Source organism: Protomyctophum parallelum (genome assembly GCF_964188405.1).
Source record: "Protomyctophum parallelum genome assembly, chromosome: 18".
NCBI classification, from domain to species: Eukaryota; Metazoa; Chordata; class Actinopteri; order Myctophiformes; family Myctophidae; genus Protomyctophum; species Protomyctophum parallelum.
Window position 1 is genome coordinate 46,703,127 of NC_139716.1, and position 7,543 is coordinate 46,710,669.

Below are 7,543 nucleotides of genomic sequence, written 5' to 3' on the forward strand. Positions count from 1 at the left end.
GAGCTACGGACCACCATTTGAGGACATTTAGCCTCTCAGACCCGAAACTAAACAATATTTTGTTATCGTTGGATAAGATGTTATCCACAATTCCAACTCACAGGTCCTGCACTGCACCTGGTGAGAGCAGGAGTGGACCTGGCGAGACTTAGGAGGGGCCCGGACAGGAGACATCCCACAGATTCTAGTCCTTCCACAGGCCAGACCTCCCAGTCCTGGCAGAGTGAGTAGTTCGGGAGCAGCGGACTGTGTGACCCTGTCTTTCCCTAATGGGACTGATCGAGGGTAGCTACTGGGACGTAAGTTGGGACTTGATCACCCCGGCTGGGTCACCTGAGTGATGTTGGGAGACCAGAAACCCTGATGACCTTGGGACACATCAATGAGCATACGTCCCAGGTGTATCCATGCCATGTTTTTTAGTTCATGCAGTATTGATGTTGGTACCATTAGGAGAGATAACAGGCAAATGTTGATCAAAATAATTATTCTACATTCTCTAATTGTTTAGACTTTCTGTACAATTGTGTAAATTAACTGATGCAGATGTTTGACAATTTAACTCTTGAGAGCATCAAGTGAAACAAAATGGATCCGTACGGGTCCATTTGGTTTCATTTTATGGTCTTAAGAGTTAAATATCTAGTCCATTTTGTTAGCAACTATCCATCATTTAGCATGGAGACCACCTGGAACCCACCCAAGGACCACTGGTGGTCCCCGGACCACTGGTTGAAAACCACTGTCTTAGAGTAATTACTGTTTCTGTCTCACTCTAGTTATAATCTCACTAATAACTGTTAGGGTCTCTATCATGCAAAGACTCAACTTATGTAACTAAGGAAGCATTTTATGTAGACAATAGACATAGCACTATATTTATATGCATAGTTTCATTATATAGATATTTCACTGTTAGGTTCTTAGCTTGCTTATGGTGCTTATGGTTCATGTATGTGATGTATTACCATGTGTTGTTGTTGTTGTTGCTTACTGTGAATCGTTCTGGATTAAGAGCGTCTGATGAATGACTAAATTGTCTCTCTGGCTCCCTTCCCAGGGGGACCCCAGCTTTGCCTACGCCTACACTCTGCTCTGACACAAGTTTGTTTTGACGGAGGAGTTGGACAAAGCCTTATCCTGCTGCAGGAACGCCATTAGTCAACAGTAGACACTACAATGCCTGGTAATTATTACAATTATTATTAGAGTCCACATTAGACACTGTCCCCTAGGGTAGGTAGTGGTACCCTCACATGTTCTCCCGTGTCCCCTAGGGTAGGTACCCTCACATGTTCTCCCTGTGTCCCCTAGGGTAGGTACCCTCACATGTTCTCCCCGTGTCCCCTAGGGTAGGTACCGTCACATGTTCTCCCTGTGTCCCCTAGGGTAGGTACCCTCACATGTTCTCCCCGTGTCCCCTAGGGTAGGTACCCTCACATGTTCTCCCCGTGTCCCCTAGGGTACGTACCCTCACATGTTCTCCCCGTGTCTCCTAGGGTAGGTACCCTCACATGTTCTCCCCGTGTTCTCCCCGTGTCCCCTAGGGTAGGTACCCTCACATGTTCTCCCCGTGTCCCCTAGGGTAGGTACCCTCACATGTTCTCCCTGTGTCCCCTAGGGTAGGTACCCTCACATGTTCTCCCTGTGTCCCCTATAGGGTAGGTACCCTCACATGTTCTCCCCGTGTCCCTAGGGTAGGTACCCTCACATGTTCTCCCCGTGTCTCCTAGGGTAGGTACTCTCACATGTTCTCCCTGTGTCCCCTAGGGTAGGTACCCTCACATGTTCTCCCCGTGTCCCCTAGGGTAGGTACCCTCACATGTTCTCCCTGTGTCCCCTAGGGTAGGTACCCTCACATGTTCTCCCTGTGTGCCCTAGGGTAGGTACCCTCACATGTTCTCCCCGTGTCCCCTAGGGTAGGTACCCTCACATGTACTCCCTGTGTCCCCTAGGGTAGGTACCCTCACATGTACTCCCTGTGTCCCCTAGGGTAGGTACCCTCACATGTTCTCCCCGTGTCCCCTAGGGTAGGTACCCTCACATGTTCTCCCTGTGTCCCCTAGGGTAGGTACCCTCACATGTTCTCCCTGTGTCCCCTATCGGGTAGGTACCCTCACATGTTCTCCCCGTGTCCCTAGGGTAGGTACCCTCACATGTTCTCCCCGTGTCTCCTAGGGTAGGTACTCTCACATGTTCTCCCTGTGTCCCCTAGGGTAGGTACCCTCACATGTTCTCCCCGTGTCCCCTAGGGTAGGTAGTAGGTACCCTCACATGTTCTCCCCGTGTCCCCTAGGGTAGGTACCCTCACATGTTCTCCCTGTGTCCCCTAGGGTAGGTACCCTCACATGTTCTCCCCGTGTCCCCTAGGGTAGGTACCCTCACATGTTCTCCCTGTGTCCCCTAGGGTAGGTACCCTCACATGTACTCCCCGTAGAAATTGGGTTACAAAAATAAAAAATAAAGGAATCATAGTTACACAATGCCTGGTAAATATGTCCACAAATGCCATAGCCTACTGAATACACTATTTGTGTGTGTGTGTGTGTGTGTGTGTGTGTGTGTGTGTGTGTGTGTGTGTGTGTGTGTGTGTGTGTGTGTGTGTGTGTGTGTGTGTGTGTGTGTGTGTGTGTGTGTGTGTGTGTGTGTGTGTGTGTGTGTGTGTGTGTGTGTCTCTCTCTCTCTCTCTCTCTCTCTGTGCGTCCGTGCGTGTATGGGTGTGCGTGCGCTATAGGTATGGATTAGGGATGATCTAAGCAGGAGAAGTTCAACTTCGCAGAAATTCACTTCAAGAAAGCTCTGAGTATCAACCCTCAGTCGTCAGTGCTTCTGTCATATTGGCGTGGTATGTATGATAATTATAATGACTAGTCCTTATACCTGTTTGAATATATCAACACGCACACATGCACGCACATGCACACATACGCACATACGCACACGTGCGAGTCCGTGACCTGTCGTTGCAAGACACACAAGCAATGTGTGTGCAGACGTTCGCTGCATCACGGTCAGTACAGGAGAGTCTGGGGGTTTTTAGGTCGGAGGAGTTGAAACAAATCGTTCCCAAAGAGTCTCTGGTTTACTTCCTCATCGGCAAGGTAACATGACCTTTGAACTCTAACCTATTCAGGACGGGAACTAGTGCTGCACCATTCTTGCCTCTTTTGTTGTTGTTTTAATAATCTGTATATGTTATATGTTATGTGTTATGTTATGTTTCTCCAGATAGGGTAAATGCTGAATATTGGCTGATCACTGATCAGTGGCCGATTATTGGAGCATCTCTAATTTGAAGTGATCAAACTAGCAATAGAATACAAGTTTAGAAGCAGCTTTAACTGAATGGTCTCAGTTAAATGTAATAAAAGCAACCTTAATGATCTCTTCAGCTGGTCGGACTAAAACATCATTACATCTTTAGATTTAGTTATGCTTTATTCCATACACCTGGCCCTGATGACCTTTGATCTCTGACCTTTACAGGTGTATAAGAAGCTTTGCCACACCCACCTGTCCCTGACGACCTTTGACATGGTAACGAATTCTAAATCAATAAAATGTCTGAAACCCTGACTTCACTTCCTGCTGTCTTCTTCTGTGGTGTTAAATAAATGGTAAATGGTGCATTTCTATAGTGCCTTTCTCCAAGGCGCTTAAATATCCTGACCGTTGTTCTAATTCTCTATGTTGTGATTAGGGATGTCGCTAACGGATCATTTTCCATTCGGTTACCCCATAGCTTAATTAACGGTTGCTGATTTTATTTATTTTCTTTTAACCCAAAATGTATGTAATCTATCTAGTGTTCTCTTGGACATAGAAAACTCTCTTGCAGTGAGTGTTTAGAATGATGACATCTCTCCATAACTAAATAACACCATCAGGAACATACATTTATTATTTTTAGGTTTAAGTTAACCGTGAAGCCCATAAGTATATTCAGATTTGTTTTAACGGCTATCCGGTTAGCCATTGACATCCCTAAGTGTGTATCGTCTATTTTCAGCATAGAGGGAAGAAAGAGTAGACCACGTACCAAACAATGCATTGCACTGTGAGCTTGTAGATCTGTTGTTTTGGCTGAATGTTTATCAGAGCTTGTAGCTCGGTTATTTTGGCCGAACGTTCACACTGAGGAGATGTTCTACACACTTCAGCCAGTCAGAGAAGAAGGCCTCGTCTGTGATCAACAGGTACAGCATTTATGATTGATTGATTGAAATGTTTATTTCACAGTATGTAGGTACATTTCAAACAAAAGTATACAGGTCAATACAAAATCTACTGCTACGACGATAAAACCAGAAAAAACACTTGTTTACATTAGTGTTGATTTCGTTGACTAAAACTAAGACGAAAAATGTTCGACTACCTTTTTTCACTGATGGAAACTAAATGAAAACTAAGCTATGATTACTAAAACTGATGACTATATATACTAACAATTTTGTCAACAGATAAAAACTTTTAAATGCTATAGGAAGAGATCCAGTATAAGTCATTTTACACTTGATTGCATGCTGAAAATAGCTGAGATCTACAAACTCGTGTGTCGCAGCGCAACACGTGAGCTTGTAGATCAGCTATTTTCAGCAAGTGTAAAATCAGTCATTACGACGGCATCACGGCTCACCAAAGTACATTTTAGTCTACTAAATCAACTGGATTTAGTCGACTAAAATCTTATGATATTTAGTCAACTAAAACTAGACTAACACTAAAACATTCCAGGTGACTAAAATGTGCCTGAAACTAAATTAAACTATTGAGAGAGTAAGAGACTTTGACTAAAACTAAAATCAAAATTTGCTGTTAAAAACAACACTGGTTAACATCAGTGGTCCATTGCAGCTGTCCGTAGGTGCTCTTTTTGAGAGCGGGTTTGAAGGAGTCTAGGGATTCACACCTAACTTTATATGCCATAGGAGTGAAATGCATCACAGTTTTACAAGTAAAAAAAATGGGTGAAGTTTGTTTTTGTGCATAGTTCCAACATTGTCTGTCCACCTATCATTAATTAATTAATTTAAATTAAACATTTATGAATATTCATATATTTTTAATGCTTATGAATATGATCACTGGATAAAGCCTGATAAATGGATTAATGCCTGATAAATGCCTACATTGTAATATAAAGTAATATAAACTTCTAGTTGTAGTTATATATAATTTAATATTATACTAGTTTAATTCACAAACATTCATTTAAAGTTTGTAAATGCTGTCATTAAAATGCTTACTATAAAAAAATACTAAAATAGCTCAAATACTAACATTCATGGTCATAAGATCATAAAACATAATGCATAGTGATTCCATGATTCATAATAAATTGATTTCACGTGAGGTTGAAAATGTAAAAACTAAAAACATGATGTGATAACATTCTGAGGCAGAACAAACGTTCCCTGTCTGTCAGTAACACACAGCTGGACCATTGATTGATTGATTGATTGAACACAGCTGGTGCAAACATTTCGTCTCACTCAGGAGTCTGTACACTACTATAATATATTACTACATAGCCTACATAGTTACTGTACTATACTAGAACTCTACACTTGCAGCTTATATTGTTAGTGTTTAGTTATTTATAATAATAATAGTTATTATATATCGCGGTGCTAACTGCTAAAGATGTGTGGAGTCATGATGGAAGGACAGACGCTCACAACAAGAAGTAAATGTAAAGAACGTATTTTCCACAACGAGAGGCCAAACAGGTAATAATAATAATAACAACAATAGCGGTCAATGTAACGAGGTATTTTATTGTAGAGTTCTCTGTGTTGTGTTTACTTTGAGGGACGAGTTCAGCTTCTACATGTTTTCTATTTACATATGTGTGTTTGGTCAGTCTAATATTGGACCGTTCAGCTGCGCATTATTTCTACATGTTTTTCTACTGTATGCATGTCAGTAATATTGGGCGCGTTCTGAAATGAGCAACAATACAAACTAATAGGCGAGTTAATGCTTTAGCTCCGAGAGGAGGGTCCGTGTCAGGATATCCCTGAGCAGATAGAAATGGAGTCGAGCCATACTTAAAACATCAGGTTTTCACCCCAAGGTCTCTACAGAATGACCTGGCTTATTAATATTTATGCTGACAATCTCCCAGAACAGAGCCATGCCACCAAACATGAATGTTGAATATTGTAATTAAATTACTGTATGCAAATTTAAATAAATTGTATTAAATGTTTTACCACTAAGACCAGACTGAATTTTAAGTAATAAGACTGTGTTTAAATTGGCTTGTTCTTCTAGTGTGGTACTTTTCCTCCAGGAAATGACTCTACTCCTTTTGAAAACTTTAGAAATCCAGTTTCTATATTTGTATTGTCATTAAATGTTCTGATGCAAATGGACCTCAATGTAAACAAGTCTTTAATAATGCTTTTCTGGGTTTTATCAGAGCGTGTGTTGAACTGCGCTTTCTACAAACTGTTAATGGCTGTCACTTTTAGGCCAACACTTCCCTCTAGTGGTTACTCAGAGTAATGACAGCCTTACGCGTTTCACCAGGCAGAATAAATAATGTAATAAAATATCATTTAACAATCTAATTAATATATTTATTATTAGGAAAAACGAGTTATTAGATAATACAATAAATAATAGACAATGTGTTTATTTTCTTAAATAAATAAATATAATTTAAAATGTATTAATGAATAGAACTAGTTTGAACTTAATAGAACAACTAGTTAATACAATAAATAATACTAGACAATATGTTTATTTTCTTAAACCAGGCAGTACAAATAATGTAATAAAATATTAATTAATGGATCTATTTTATTAGGACAAATTAATATGGAAGAAACTGTTTAATGTGTGTACCGTCACTTTATTACCATTTCTTTAAAGACAGGCAGCGCTGGTTGGCAGGTATAAATACATATATAAAGACCAACATATTTGTGCCAGCATTGTGATTAGATTGATTTTATTTTTCTAAACGGTCTACAAAGTAAGTTGAGCTAAAGTTGTCAAATAATTGTCTGAGCTTGTAGATCTGCTATTTTTGAAAAGTCAAGAAAATGTGGTGCAGATCTTTGAATATATATTCTTTTAACTCATATCTTTGCTTCTGGGGGTCCCTGGAACAACATCTTTTCAGATGGGGGTCGGCCGCCATCATTTTTGTCACAGGCCTGCTGCCGCTCGCCGTCGACCACTTCAGAGTGACCGCGGTCAACCTGCCCACCTCTCTGACCCCGTGGTCAGCACTGACCCCATCGGTGACCTCTGACCCATGGTCTGACTGCAGAGACCCTATCGGTAAGTCAGTCGACGCTCGTTAAATCGATAAATGACTAAACTGTTGAAGATGGAGTGTAAGTGATGTGTTTAAAGCCAGTCTTCATTTTGACAGCAAATTTCATAGTCCTTTGAATAAAATAATTGTCATATTTTTGTCATCTAAAATGTTTTAGTGTGTCTACTGAATATCAAGATTTTAGTTGATTGCATTCTGCAGTACAATTTTCGTCTACAGTTTAATTTGTTGACAAAATTATATTTTGGCAGG